The sequence below is a fragment of the Dipodomys merriami genome, unplaced genomic scaffold (genome assembly GCF_024711535.1).
Source record: "Dipodomys merriami isolate MVZ:Mamm:240054 unplaced genomic scaffold, mDipMer1.0.p SCAF_638, whole genome shotgun sequence".
Lineage (NCBI taxonomy): Eukaryota > Metazoa > Chordata > Mammalia > Rodentia > Heteromyidae > Dipodomys > Dipodomys merriami.
The window spans coordinates 401,277-415,987 of NW_027206222.1; the positions used below are offsets into that span (position 1 = coordinate 401,277).

Consider the following 14,711-nt stretch of genomic DNA (forward strand, 5'->3'; position numbering starts at 1 on the left):
TGTTTTTCTTTAGGTCCTCTACAAATGATCATCTTCTGACTCCAGGGACATATAGATTTTATTATATGGCTTTCCAGTTTGTATATTGTAGCATTGAACTGTCATGTATAGCATCCATTAGGAGGTTATTGACAAAATGTCCTCTCATATTGAACTAAGCACTCGATAAACCACTATAAGTAAATTGTTGTGCTCTTACCTTGAAGGATAGTCTATTGATTCCTCACATGACTATGGCCCTGGCAGAACAACCTTATCTATACTTCCCTCATGGTCACTGTAAAATGTTGTATGATGCCTGTTTTGAAGTCCCAGATAAGTGTGAATCTTATTTTAGCATTGTTAAAATGATATTTTTGTGTATTTTATTACAAATAGCCCACTACTAATCATTGCTTTGCTCTATGGGTTTGAATTCTGCCATTTTGCTAAGCAATAAAATAATCCATACCTACAATAAGAAAATTTGGAGTTAATTCCCAAAGAAACTATTTTCTAACATGTTTTTGTGAGTTAAAGATCTAAATAAATGGATATTCCAACAGAATCATATTGTTAAGATAATAATTCTCCCCTAAATTCATTAGGGGTTTTTTTTTGGCAGGAAAATCCTAGTCAGTACTTGTTGTTGTTGTTGTTGATGATGATGCTTTTGTAGAAATAAATGGTCTGATTTTAAATTTGTAAGGAAATTCAAAAATAAAACAAAATAATTTTATGAAAGAATAAAGGTGGAGTACTTGTATTTACTGTTTTCAAAATTTTATTATAAGTTCAAGCAGTGCTCTATGGTATGAAGAAGACACACAGATCAATATAGCAGCATAAAGAGTCAAGGAATGAACCCTTATACTTATGGCCAAATTGACTGTTGACAAATTGCTAAGGTAGTTTAAGTGGATAAAAGAATAGTTTTTCCAACAAATGCTGCTGGAGCATTTGGATATTCACATGTTTAAAAATTAATATAGGTAGCTGGGTACCAGTGACATGCCTATAATCCTATTTACTCAGGAGTCTGAGATCTGAAAATTTTGCCGTTCAAAGCCAAGCCCGGGCAGGAAAGTCCATGAGACTCTGATCCCCAGTTAAGCACAAAAAGGCCAGAAGTAGAGCAGTGGTTCAGTGCTAGCCTTGAGCAAAATGCTCAGGGACAATGCTCAGACTCTGAGTTCAAGCCCCATAATGGGTACAAAATACTTAATTTAGACACTTACTTCAGATCATAAGTAAACCCAAACAGATTTTAGACTTAAATGTAAAAGGTAGTGAAAAAAGTGAAAAGAAAACACAGGAAATCTTCATAGCCCTGAGTTAGAAAATCAGTTTATGAATACATATACTAAAACACATTCAATTAAAAGAAAAATATGATGAACTGGACTTCATGAAAAATTTTAAATTCTGTGCTTGGAAAGGTTTTTGAGACAAAACAGGTAAAATAATTGATAATTATATGTATGATAAATTCTTATAGACAAAATCTTAAAAGAACTCATAATTCAATATTAAGAAAACATATCACCAAATTTACAAATTGACAAAATATTTGAAGAGATATTTCACAAAGGAGATACATGAATGGCTACAAAGTCATGATACTATTTTCAGTACTTCAAATCATTAGGGAGAGGCTAATTAAAGGAACAGTGAAATAATGCCTCTTATTCACTTTAATGGCTATAATAAACAAGATGGGAAATATCAAGTATTGATCAAGTTGTGGATAAATTGAAATTCTTATACTTTGCAGTGGAATGTAAAATAGTGCAGTTATATGAAAACATATATATACAATCAGTTGAACATGGATGTCCTAGTGCATTATTCAGATGAGAAACCTGAGAGGAATCTACAGCTCTGTCTGGTGAATGAGTAAACAAAATGTGGAATGTCATTATAATGTTGTTCTACAATTTAAAAAGTAATGCTATATTCTACATGAATGTGTCTCTAAAACATTAGGGAACAAAACCAGATGCAAATTCTTTTTAAAAAATTTTATTTCACTTAAATGAAATTCTGGAAGAGATAAATATTTAGAAACTAAAACTGGATTTAGAGACTAAAAGCACAAGTGGTAGAGTGTTCTTCTTGAGCAGAAGAGCTCAGGTACAGTGCCCAGGCCCAGAGTTCAAGCTCCATGACCACCACCATCAACAACACCAAAAAAAATAAAGAGAGAGAGTAGAATTAATGAAATAGAAGAAGCAATCCAAAAATTCATATAGAACAATAAAAGACCCCAAGTAGCATAAGTAATCCTTAGCAGAAAGAACAATGCTGGAGGAATATCAATACCAAACATCAAACTCTATTACAAAGCCATGGTAATCAAAACAGCTTGATACTGGCACAAGAACAGAAGACCAATGGAATAGAACTGAAGACCCAGAAATGAACCACAGACCTATAGCCACCTAATCTTCAATAAAGGAGTCAAAAAAATAGAATGGAAGAAAGGCAGCCTCTTCAGTAAATGGTGCTGACAAAATTGGTCAAACACCTGTAGAAAACTAAAGTTAGATCCTTATATATCACCTGAACCAGAATCAACTCCAAATGGATCAAAGACCTCGAGGTAAAGGCAGACACCCTGAAAACATTACAGTATGGAATAGGTGAAAGTCTAGGGTTCCGTGTCAAGGCTACAATTCTATTAATAAAGACCCAGAAAATACAACAAATCAAAGAGAGGTTGGACAAATGGGATTGCATAAAATTGCAGAACTTCTGCATGGCAAAGGACATAGCTAGCAAGAACAACAGAAAGCCAACAGATTGGGAGAAGATCTTCTCTAGCCATACAACAGACAATGGTCTCATTTCTAAAATATACTTAGAACTCAAAAAATTAACCCCCCCCCAAAAGAAATCCTCAAAGAAACAACAGCCCGATTAATAAGTGGGTTAAAGACTTAAAGAGAGACTTATCTGAAGAGGAAGTAAGAATGGCTAATAGACACATGAAGAAATGCTCAACTTCTCTAGCCACAAAAGAAATGAAAATTAAAACAACATTGAGATTCCACCTCACCCCAAGTAGAATGGCTATAATCAAGAAATCTAATAACAACAAATGCTGGAGGGGATGTGGCCAAAAGGGAACACTACTACATTGTTGGTGGGAGTGTAAACTTGTTTAACCTCTCTGGAAAGAAGTATGGAGGTTTCTCAAAAGACACATAGAGGTAGCTCCATTATGACCCAGCAATCCCACTTTTGGGCATTTACCCAAATGACCATAAACAAGGCCATACTAAAGCTACCAGCACAACCATGTTTATTACAGCATTATTCATCATAGCTAAGATAAGGAACTAACCCAGGTGCTCCTCAGTAGATGAATGGATCAAGAAAATGTGATATATATATATATATATATATATATATATATATATATATATATATATAAATTCTATGCTTCCATCAGAAAGAATGGTACCACCCCATTTGTAAGGAAAGACTTGGAAAAAATCATATTAAGTGAAGTAAGTCAGACCCAAAGAAATATAGGTTTCCATGGTTTCCTTTATTTGAAATAATTACTGTATGTCTAGGATAATTTTGGCAGATGAGAAGAATAGCTCAATAGCTAAGTACATATGACCATATAAGATGATGCTAAGCAAAATGAACTCGAAGGCATGGACACAGAAGTTTTTTGTTGTTGTTTTTAATGTACTATGTGATTTCTTGTTTCTTTTGTGTGTTCTTCCCTTTATGGTTTATCTCCTGTTGTCACTGTATTTGATTTTGGTACCCTGGTGTTGTGTGTGTATAGATATATATATATATATATATATATATATATATATATATATATATATATATATATATCTGAATTAGGGAAGGGAAGGGGAACAACAAAATGGTGAGACAAGAGACAAGGGGGAACCAATGGAACAGCAATACTTACAAGAAAATATGTTGGAAATGATCTGTAAAACTTGGTGTGGGGGGAACTGAGGGGGAAGGAAAGTGGGAGAAAAATGAGGGAGGGGGTAACAAGTTCAACTAGAAATGTACTTATTATCTTACTTATTTAACTGTGTCCCCTCTGTACATCACCTTGACAACAAAAAAAATTTTAAACTATTAAAGCATGTGGGACCTTTTTGAGATGATAGCAATATTCTTCAACTAGATCCTGGTGTTAGTAGTTTAACTCCTTAAATATGCTAACATTTTTAATTGTAAATTATAAACCTAATGAAGCTTTTTTTTTTAAGGGGGATCAAATGATCCTCAAAGAAAGTTCCAAGAACGTAGGTTACTTAAAACCGTATGTGTACTATATGCATTGTAATGAATCATAACTAAGAAAAAAGAATTACATTGTGTTTTAATAAGCTTATGAAGGCAGAATTGCTGCTCCTTTTTATTAAGAACAAAAGAATCTTCAATAAATTTAAACTTAGTAGAAGGGATTGAAAAAAACTCCACAGAGTAAAAATGGAAATAATATTCCTTGGTTAATTGTAAAGCGTTGGAATGAATGTTTAAGGAAGGTCATGGAACTACCTACTATTTCCCTTTAAATTTCATTCCATAGCCATGTTTAAAGATAGTATTTTGCACTCTCATTAATTTCTTGTAATTATTGAAAATATGCATACAAACTTGATAATTTTTAGGTTAGGGTAACGAAAAAGAAAACCTATTTTGGCTTCAAGAACACATGATTAGAATAAATGAATCCAATCATCAGAAGTCTGACATCAATTTTGCAAGTTCATTCTAACCCAAAGTGAACACTCACAAATGGTTGTAAATGATTGGACACAGAAAAGAAAAGTGAATAGATAATCTGAATAAATGAGATTATCTACACTCTTGAATGGTTGCTACCATAGAATCATATTCTAACTGGGGTTGCTGTTGTGGGAAAAACTGTCAACCAAAGACAAAGATATAAAGGCAAATTGAAAATTGAATTGAAAAGTAATTTTGCTTTAAAGTGGTTTTCAAATCTAGATGTTAAGTTTGAAATGAATGTTGTTAATGACCATAGCTAGAAGTTATCCACCTGCTGATCACTAGAATATTATTATAAATGAGGTTGATTTTCCTGTTGACTACCCCATTTTTTTCCTCAACATGGTCTCATTATGTTTTCTATCCCATTGCTGACCCTTAGCTATGAATGCCACTCACTTACACATATAACAATATACTAACTTAAATGTGGGGTTTTAAAAGGCATCTTTAAGTATAAGAGGAGTACAACTAGTGTGGTTTATCTTTTTCATGTTTGTTAGGTCACAGTAGGTTTTAGATCGTGAAAATCAAGCCTGAATTACGAGGGAAAAGCTGTTTTACAAGCAGCCGTCCATACAGCAACTAATTGTTCCCCACAAAAGCATATAAGTGTAATGAAGCCTTTAAATAGTCACACATATGCATTTATTTTCTTTCTCTCATGAATGACTAATTTTAATTTTTTAAGTAGCAACTCATTTTGCTTTCAGTACCATTTAAGCTGAGCACATGATTTTTGTTCTCCTCTGTAACCAACTATCCTTGATTATAAGATGAGGAAGGTTTGCATATTTATTTTTGCAAAGACAGTAGAATAAGCCTCTCTTGCTATTTGCATGACCTAGTCCTCATAACTGTCTTAAGCTTGAGCACATGATCATTTGGAGATTCTTCTGGACATCAGAGCCATAAAGGCTAGATTTAATTGAGAACTATTTTATATAAAACACATCCTGACCTATATGATGATGAAGCTCATGCTATGCACTTGTTGTATGATTTCTACATAGTTTAATATTGTATGGTTTCTACATAGTCCCTGGGCCATTAAACTATGTAGAAACCATACAACAAATAGATATGTAGTAGATATATAGTAGATATGTAGGATCATATTGACAGATCTACTGTAAATAGCTCAAGAACAAACCTTTTTTGTGAAATTTCACATAATTTTGTTAATTCTTCTCTCTGGAATTCTCTTCCTCTAGGTGTATGCATGGCTCCAATCCTTATCTTATTCAACTCCATTCAAATTCTATCTTCTGTGTGTGGCCTTTCCTGATTACTGCTTCTAAAATAATGTCTTCTACCCCAATACTCTCTGTCCTCTTATGTGTTTTAGCTTTCTTTATATCCCTTATTAGGAGCTAGTATTCCATATCTGTAATTGTTTACTTATTACTAACTTCTCCAACAGAATACTTGTTTCATGAGGGTGGGGAGTTTGTCTTATTCTCTGTGGTATCCCCAGTGTCTACTTCCATTTTAGCAATGAGCACATTTATAGGTTTTCAGAAAATAGTCAAATATATAACTTTGGTAGGATTTCCAAAAGGACAGCTCATCAGTGTTTCCTAATTGATTGCAAATTTCTAAACCCCATTCTGTGATAAAAACATAATATATCAGGTCTCAATCCTTGGGGAGTTTATACAATAGCAGAGTAAATGTATTATAGATACCATCCTACTTGACGCCCACACTGCTGCTAGTATTATAACCAAGACTCTCTGAAGCATAGTGAAAGACTACATGGTCTATAATTGCACCCATTTCTGCTTTCTAATATGGAGTCTCTGTCATCCGTAGATGATCTTGTGGCATGTATTAGCCACAAAAGTTTTAGCTTTTAGAAATTTGAAAGTCCAGAAACCCAGAGTTCACAAAACAATTCACAGCCACCCAAGTTGATAAGGTTGGGACTTAAGAGGCTTCCTGTGTGTCAGGCCTCTCTAAGTATGGTCTCAACTACTCACTAGCTCAGTTCTTAAAGCAGTCCTCTAGGTCCTTATTGCTTTCCTTATTACTTGTAGATGAAGAAACTGAGGCATGGTATCATGCAGCTGATGTGGTGAAGCCAGGATTCAAATCCCAAAAACCTGGCTTTAAAATCACCTGAAGCTACATGGGATGATTTGGTACAAATTTGTTCCAGTGGACTTCAGGGCCTTTGGTGCTCTGAGAACCCATTCCACCTATTGACATGTTGGGGAATTTGGGCCTCAAAGGCAGCCCTTACCCTTTGGGAATTGGGCGTCAATTTGCTCTCCCCTTCTACTCTTCAGGTAGTCAGTCCTGTGGTATATGTGTACATGTTTCCAGAAGTCCTGATGAAACAGCATTGTCACTAGTGGTGTGCACGCTATTGGTTTTTCCTTTTATTGTCTTATCCTCCCAACGCTCTCACTTCTGCTTCATGGAATCAGCTCTCAGACTACTCACACCTACTTCCTTATCTCAGACTATTCTTGAAGGCCTACTTCTTAAGGAGGCTATATAACACCATTTCAAAGAATTGGATTGCCAAAGAAATTCACAAGAATAGGGCACCTTAGCCTAGTACTGAGTTTTATTAATAAGTACAAAGATACAATTTTTTTTTGTGCCAATACTAGGACTTGAGCTCGGGGTCTAAGAGCTGTCCCTTTGCTTTGTCACTCGACCACTTGAGCCATTGCTCCAATTCCAGCTTTGGGGTGATTAATTGGAAATAAGAGTCTCGTGGACTTTCCTGCATAGGCTGGCTTCAAATTGTGATCCTTAAGGTTGGCAAGGTGACTAAGTGGTAGAGTGCTTGCCTTCCATGCATGAGGTCCTGGGTTTGATTCCTCAGCACCACATAAGTAGAAAAAGCTGGAAGTGGTGCTGTGGCTCAAGTGGTAGGGCACCATCCTTGAGCTGAAGAGCTGAGGGACAGCACCCAGGCCCAGAGTTCAGGCCCCACGACCCACCCCTTTGCCCCCCCCCAAATAATCTGATCTTTAGATCTCAGCCTCCTTAGTGGCTAGGATCCCAAGCCTGAGCCACTGGCACTGGCTAAGGAGATAAATTTTGAGGCAGAGAAAAATCTGGAATTGCTATTGCAATTCTCCAGTTCTTTCTAAATGTACTTTAACTCAGATTTAACAGATGAGTTCTCCAAGCAATACCAGAGGTAGTATCACTTACCCAAAGATAGCTATTTGAGCAGAGCCATAAATTCAAGCTCCACAGGCAGTTACTAACTTCTGGAATTGTTAGATAGACTTACAAATAATTTGCCATTTGTCATTATTCCTTGACTTTTTTTTAGTCTGGAAGCTTCCTGGCTTTTCCACTTATAGCTTGACCAAGTTTCTTAAGACCTCTGAACATTATCACTATAGTGGTAAGAGGTGAATATTGAGTCCTGTTTCAAAGACTTAATGGGAGGAATAAATGCAACAACTTTGTCAAGATGCAACACAAGTTCTGGTCAATGGTAGGGATTTAGATGTTGCCTTTCCATTTCCCTTCCTTTTCTAACTGTAAACAATCCTAGCCTTCAAAACTCCCTACTGAGGTCTTCTTGCTTTTTACATCATAGCCTATTTACAAATCTGAAGGATTTGTCTGTGGAAAAAAATCATCACATTCACACACAAAATGCAAATATAAGCTATGTCCAGCCAACACACTGTTGGGGAGGAGTTGGGGAAATATTTTCTTCCAGGAGGAAAGATCAACCTAGTCTGCATTTTTATAATTACTACTCAACTCAACTTTAAAAAAAAAAAAAGGAAACATGGTTAAGAAAATAGTCACTGGAATTAATTTTCATACTCAGTAATAATTTCTTTAGATAAATTAGTGTACTGTAACAGATTCCACCTCCGTCTTACTATCTGGAAGGACAACCTTTCAGGGAAGGCTTTAATGGTGGTTGGAAGGCACAAATTTGTGACCTTTTAGAAGAGTGGATGCAGAATGGAGCCAAAAAAATTTCTAAAGGAGAAATTTAATAATTCTTACTACCTTTTTTTAAAAAATGAAACTTTAAAATATGTTTTCTGACCATCATAGAATTAAATTAAAATTAATAGCAATATAACATATAGAAAAGACATTAATTTCTGGAATTTAAGTAGCATGTTTCTAAATAACACAAGATTCAAAGCAGAACTCTTAAGGGATAATAGAAAACATTTCAGATTGAATGAAAATTAAAGCACTACTTTATCAAAATTTGTGGGATGAAACTAACATATATAGAATTAAATTTAGAATTTTAAAGGTTCAGATGAAACGTGCTTAAATAGCAAACTTTTCACCTTCGAAGCTAAGACAGAAATAAAGAAAATTTAACCCAAAATAAGTAGAAGAAACGAAATGATCAATATAAAATCAAGAACCAATAAAATGGAAAATAAAGAGTAAAGAATTTTTACACAGCCAAGTTGTTGCTTTGAAAAAATAAACATAATAAATATGTCCATTAAAGAAATTGTATCTTTAAGCAAAATCTTTCCACAAAAATCATATTAAGTAAGCCAGACCCAAAGAAACATATGCACCATGGTTTCCCTCGTTTGTAATAATTAGCATGTCTAGGATAGTTCTAGCAGATGATCAAAATAGCTCCATAGCTATGTATATATGACCATAAAAAATGATACTAATCAAAATGAATTTTAAGATACAGAAGCGAGGTATTTTTTAATATACTGTGTGAAGTTATTTCATTTTTTTCATTGTTTCCCCCCCCTTTGTTTTATCCATTGCACTGTTTTTTATTTTGGCACCCTGTGTCTTGTATATACATTTATCTGATTTGGGGAAAGGAAGGGGTCTAACAAAACAATGAGACAAATGACGAAGTGTAAACCAGTGCAACAGCAATACAAGACACTATGCTGGAAATGAACTTCACAACTTGGAAGGGAGGGGGGTCCAGGGGAGGAGGGAAAGTGGTAGAAAATGAGGGAGGGGGTAACTCAGTACCTTACTTAGGTAACTTAACCCCTCCGTACATCACTTTTACAATAAAATAAATTTAAATTTAAAAAATCTTTCCACAAAAACTTCAGACATTGGTGAATACTGTTAACATTTTTAAATGAACTAGCACCTTTTAAATCAAAGTGTTGTTTACAAAGAGAGAAGGAAACATTCTCAAATCATTTGGGGAGGGTGGTACCAGGGTCTGAGCATTGTCCTTGAACTTCTTTTGCTCAAGGCTAATGCTCTACCACTTGAGCTACAGTTCCAGTTCCAGCTTTTTTGATAGTTTAGTGGAGATGAGTCTCACAGACTTTCTTGCCTAGAATGCATTCAAACTAGGATCCTCAGATCTTGGCCTCCTGATTAGCTAGGATTTTAGGCATGAGTCACTGGCACTCAACATTCCCAAATCATTTTATGAGGTCAACTTAATATACTGTGTTTGAAAATCAGCTAGATAATTCAACATAGAGACAAGTGAAAAAAAATAAGAATATCGCAATCAATGCAGAAAAAGCATGTGGAAAAATTCTATATCCTTTCTTGATTTTTAAAGAAACTGAAAAAGTAGACATAAAAGTGAGTATAAAAGAACAATCTCAGCTGATCGCAGAAACCTAAGTGTGACATATCCTTAGTAGGCATGTAGGAAGGTCATATTCCATCAGTGATTTCGGAACAAGGCAAGGGCTGTCTACTCTCATCACTTCTATTTAGTATATGTTCAGGGTTCTAGCACCAGTGCAGTAATGCAAGAAAAAGAAATGAACGACATAAAGATAGAAAAAGCAGAAGTAAAACAGCCTTTGATTCACCAAGGACATGATTATTTATGAAGAAAATTCTCAGAATATATGTAACAGCTACTGGAACTCATGATTGAATTAAGCAAGGTCACAAGAAACAAGATCTGTATATAAAAATCAATTGTATTTCTATATACTAGTAGCAAATGTCCCAGAAATTAAGTTAGAAAATTCATTTTCAATTATGTAGTAAAACAAAATACTTAGAAATAATTTAACAAAAGATGTATAAGACTTCAAGCATGCAAACTATAACAGTTTTAGAGAAATTAGATAAGGCCTAAATAAATGGAGATACATATCATGTTAGTGGATTTTAAGGTTCAATAGTGTTCTCCTAAAATTGATCTTTAGATTCAATTTAGCATAGCCAATAAACTCTCAAAAACTTTTTAATAGGAAATGATAAATGGATTCTAAAATCTATATAGAAAAGTAAAGTCTAAACAAATCTTGAACAAAATAAAGTTGAAGTTTCTTTACCTATCAAAATAGTATATAATTGGTATAAGAATAAATGAGTCACTGAGAAATGTATCAAGAGGAAATCTAGAAATAGATCCTCAAACAAACATGTATGTTTGCGTATATATATATATACCTAGTATGTGTGAGGATCTCTTTCACACAAATATGTATATACATATATTTACATATACACATATATAGTGGCTATATAAATTTACAGATATATGCACACACATTTATAGTTGCTATCATTAGAACTTAGTTTGTTAGTACCTTCATCTACTTGATATGGTGGTGATTTGGGACATTGCATGGACCTTTAAGTGCTGGCACCTAGTTGGAGTCCTTAGGGTATTGAGATGCTACCTTCAGAACGGATTAAGGTAGATATTGTGAGACTGTTAGTTCTTGCAAGAGTAAGTTGTTATAAGAGTGAGCCCAATTCCTGGATTGTCCTCTAGCTCCCTCTCTAGAAATTTATGTCTTTCTCCTACATCATCTTTTCACATTGTGATGCTAGTACCATGCTCTTGAGTCTCCATAAATAAGTCTCATGCGTTTCCTTATATTAACAGAAAATGAACTAATACAAGATAATCAATGATTTTCAACAAAGTAATAAGCAATTTCAATAAGGGAAAATGAGCTTAATAAGTGGTGCTGGAATGATTGAATAAACTACAAAAAGAAAATAACTTCCCCTCCATTGTCTCATACAACAAAGAGGAACTAATTTGAGGTTTCTCATAAACTGAATGAAAAAACAAAGACTATAAAGTTCTAGGAGGAAATACACTATATTTGCAACTTTGTGCTAGGCAAGGAATTTTTTTAAGGATTTAGAAAGCACAAGTGTAAGTAATGACAAACTGATTTCATGAAAATGAAAACTTCTGCTAATCAAAAAGCATCCCCATAAGTGAATATAAAATGCATACAATTCTTTTATGTATAGTGCTTGATAACTTTCTTTTAGTTGGAAATTAGTTTCAAATTAAAAGTTAAAGCTGGGAGCCTGAGGCTCATGCCTGTAATCTGAGATCTGAGGATTGTAGTTGGAAGCCAGCCTGGGCAGGAAAAGTCAGTGAGACTTATCTCCAATTAATCCCCAAAAAGCTGAAAGTGGAGCTGTTTTTCAAGTGGCAGAGCACCAGCCTTGAGCAAAAAAGCGCTGGGACAACATGCAGGCTCTGAGTTCAAGAACTAGGACAATACTGTTAAGAAAATAGTGAATAGAAGAGGCTGGAGGTTTGGCACAACACAGTACCTACTTAGCATTCACAAGGCCCTGGGTTTACCCTAGAGTTCCAATATATAAAGTATGTAATGTATTATATACATATTACATATTATCAGTCTTAAAATGAACACTAAATTTGTACAAATTTTATTCCAGTGATGAAGCAAGACCTTATTTATTTTTATAAATATATCTTAATCATGAAAGGAAGAATGTAGGCCCTGTACTAGCTTCCAACACTGGACAATAAATTTATAAACTTCTTACCTTAGTATAAAACTTCTAACATTTGGCTTCTCTGCATCTCTCTGTCATGTTCCTTATCTACTACAAATCTTACCATCAATACTGTCTAAAGCAGATCATTTTTTGGTATCTTCTAGTTTAATCTTTTTGTTGTTGGTGGTGGTGGTTTTGGGGCTTGAACTAGGCCTAGGCGCTCTTCAGCTCAAAGCAAGCGCTCTATCACTTGAGCCACAGCACCACTTCCAGTTTTCTGGTGGTTAATTAGAGAGAACAGTCTCATGGACGTTCCTGCTGGGCTGGCTTTGAACCATGATCCTCAGATCTCAGCCTCCTGAGTAGCTAGGATTATAGGTGTAAGCCACCAGTGCCTGGCAGGTTGAATCTTTTTCTTTTTGTAGTTTTTCACCTGCTTTTTTTCCTCTAGAATAAATACTCAGATTTCATCTATATCATTATATCACTGGTATATTCCAAGAAATGCTTCATGGCTCAGTTTGAATGTGAATGAATAAATGAATGTTCACATTGGCCAATATGTGACAATATATTTAAACATTATTCTGGTTGGAGTTTGATCTTTAATAATTTAAATAAAAATTATTTAGTTTCATCCTTACAAACAGAAAACTTTTGATAACAACATCAGGTCACAGATAACTCTTGGCTTAAACCCTCCCTCTTTTTGCTTAATTTCCATGCTCTAATCAGAACTTTTTTTTTTCACTACTGGGGATTGAATTCAGGGCCTCACAGCCAGATTAACACTATACTTCATGAACCTTCATGTGTTAGTTATTTTTTTTAGTTATAGTCTTGCTTTATGCCTAAACCAGCCTCTGGGCTGTGATCTTCATATTCGTCTTTTCTTGGATGGCTGGAATGACAGGCATATGTCATAATGTCTAGGTATTGTGCTTCCCTTGTATCTGAGATGACAGGCTAAGGCTATCACACCAGTTGTTGGCTGAGATGCAGTCTCACATTTTTTTTGCCTGGACTAGCCTTGTGCCTCAATCTCTGCCACTCAGGTAGCAAGGATTATGGGCTTGTAGCACCATTTCCTGCTCTTCTCCTTAATTAGTACTTTCTATAAACAATATGTAATAGCACCCCTAATAACAATACTTTCTACATATGTTTGATACTACACCCCATTAGTAAAATGTCTGTGCACACATAGCACATTGTACACACTCATTATACCCGCACACCTAGCACATGTACATATGTTGAAGTGAAATATTGCATTTACTTATTCATCAAAACATAATACTGCCATAGTGTTGATACTTTAGTGTTTTAAGCCTTAGCTATGATAATAGGTTGAAAGGGTTTCTTGCTTTTAAGTGAATTTATGGTAATTAATAGTAGAGGGGGATAATTTTTTAGGTTTCAGTATATCCTGAAATCATCTCACCAATTTTTTTTATATTTTTTATTGTAAAGATACTTTACAGAGGGGTTATGTTACTTAAATAAGGTAATGAGCACATTTCCTATCGAGCATTGTTACCCCTCCTTTGTTTTCCCCTAACACCCCTTTCCTCTCCTCCTTCCCAACTCATCCCCCCCCCCAAGTTGTAAAGTTCATTTTCAACATAGTGTCTTGCACATCTCATTGTTACAATGGGTTATCCTGTATCCTCATTTCAGCTTTTTGGTATTTCCCTTCCCCTCCCCAAATTAGAAAAATGTATATATAAGGTGCAGGGCACCGGAATCAAACACAGTGAAAGCAAGGGTTATACCATGGGGGGAGAACATACAAGAGAAATAAAAAAAATCATATAGTACAATATAAATACATTAAAAACAACAGCAACAAAGATAAAACCACTTTTGTCCCTATCTTGGGGTTTATTTAGCTTAGCATTATCTTATATGGTCATATGTACATAGCTTTTTATCTTTTCTGCTTGTCCTAGACGTATACTAGTTATTGCACATAAAGGAAACCATGGGACCTATGTTTCTTTGGGCCTGGCTTACTTCACTTAATATAATTTTTTCCAAGTCTTTCCATTCCTTAACAAATGGGGAAGTATTTCTGATGGAGGCATAGAATGCCATATATATATATATATATATATATATATATATATATATATAATGACATACACACACACACACACACCACATTTTCTTGATCCATTCATCTATTGAGGGGCATCTGTGTTGGTTCATATCTTAGCTATGGCATCTCACCAAATTTTTTACTGTATTTATTC

The 14,711-nt window shown here is 34.8% G+C and overlaps 1 protein-coding gene across 7 annotated transcripts in view; it reads left to right on the forward strand.

Moving 5' to 3' along the window:
- Window positions 1-14,711, forward strand: part of LOC138815316 (protein CFAP20DC-like) — a 200,762-nt gene that overhangs the window by 57,469 nt on the left and 128,582 nt on the right. The gene's annotated exons all lie outside the window — the stretch shown is intronic.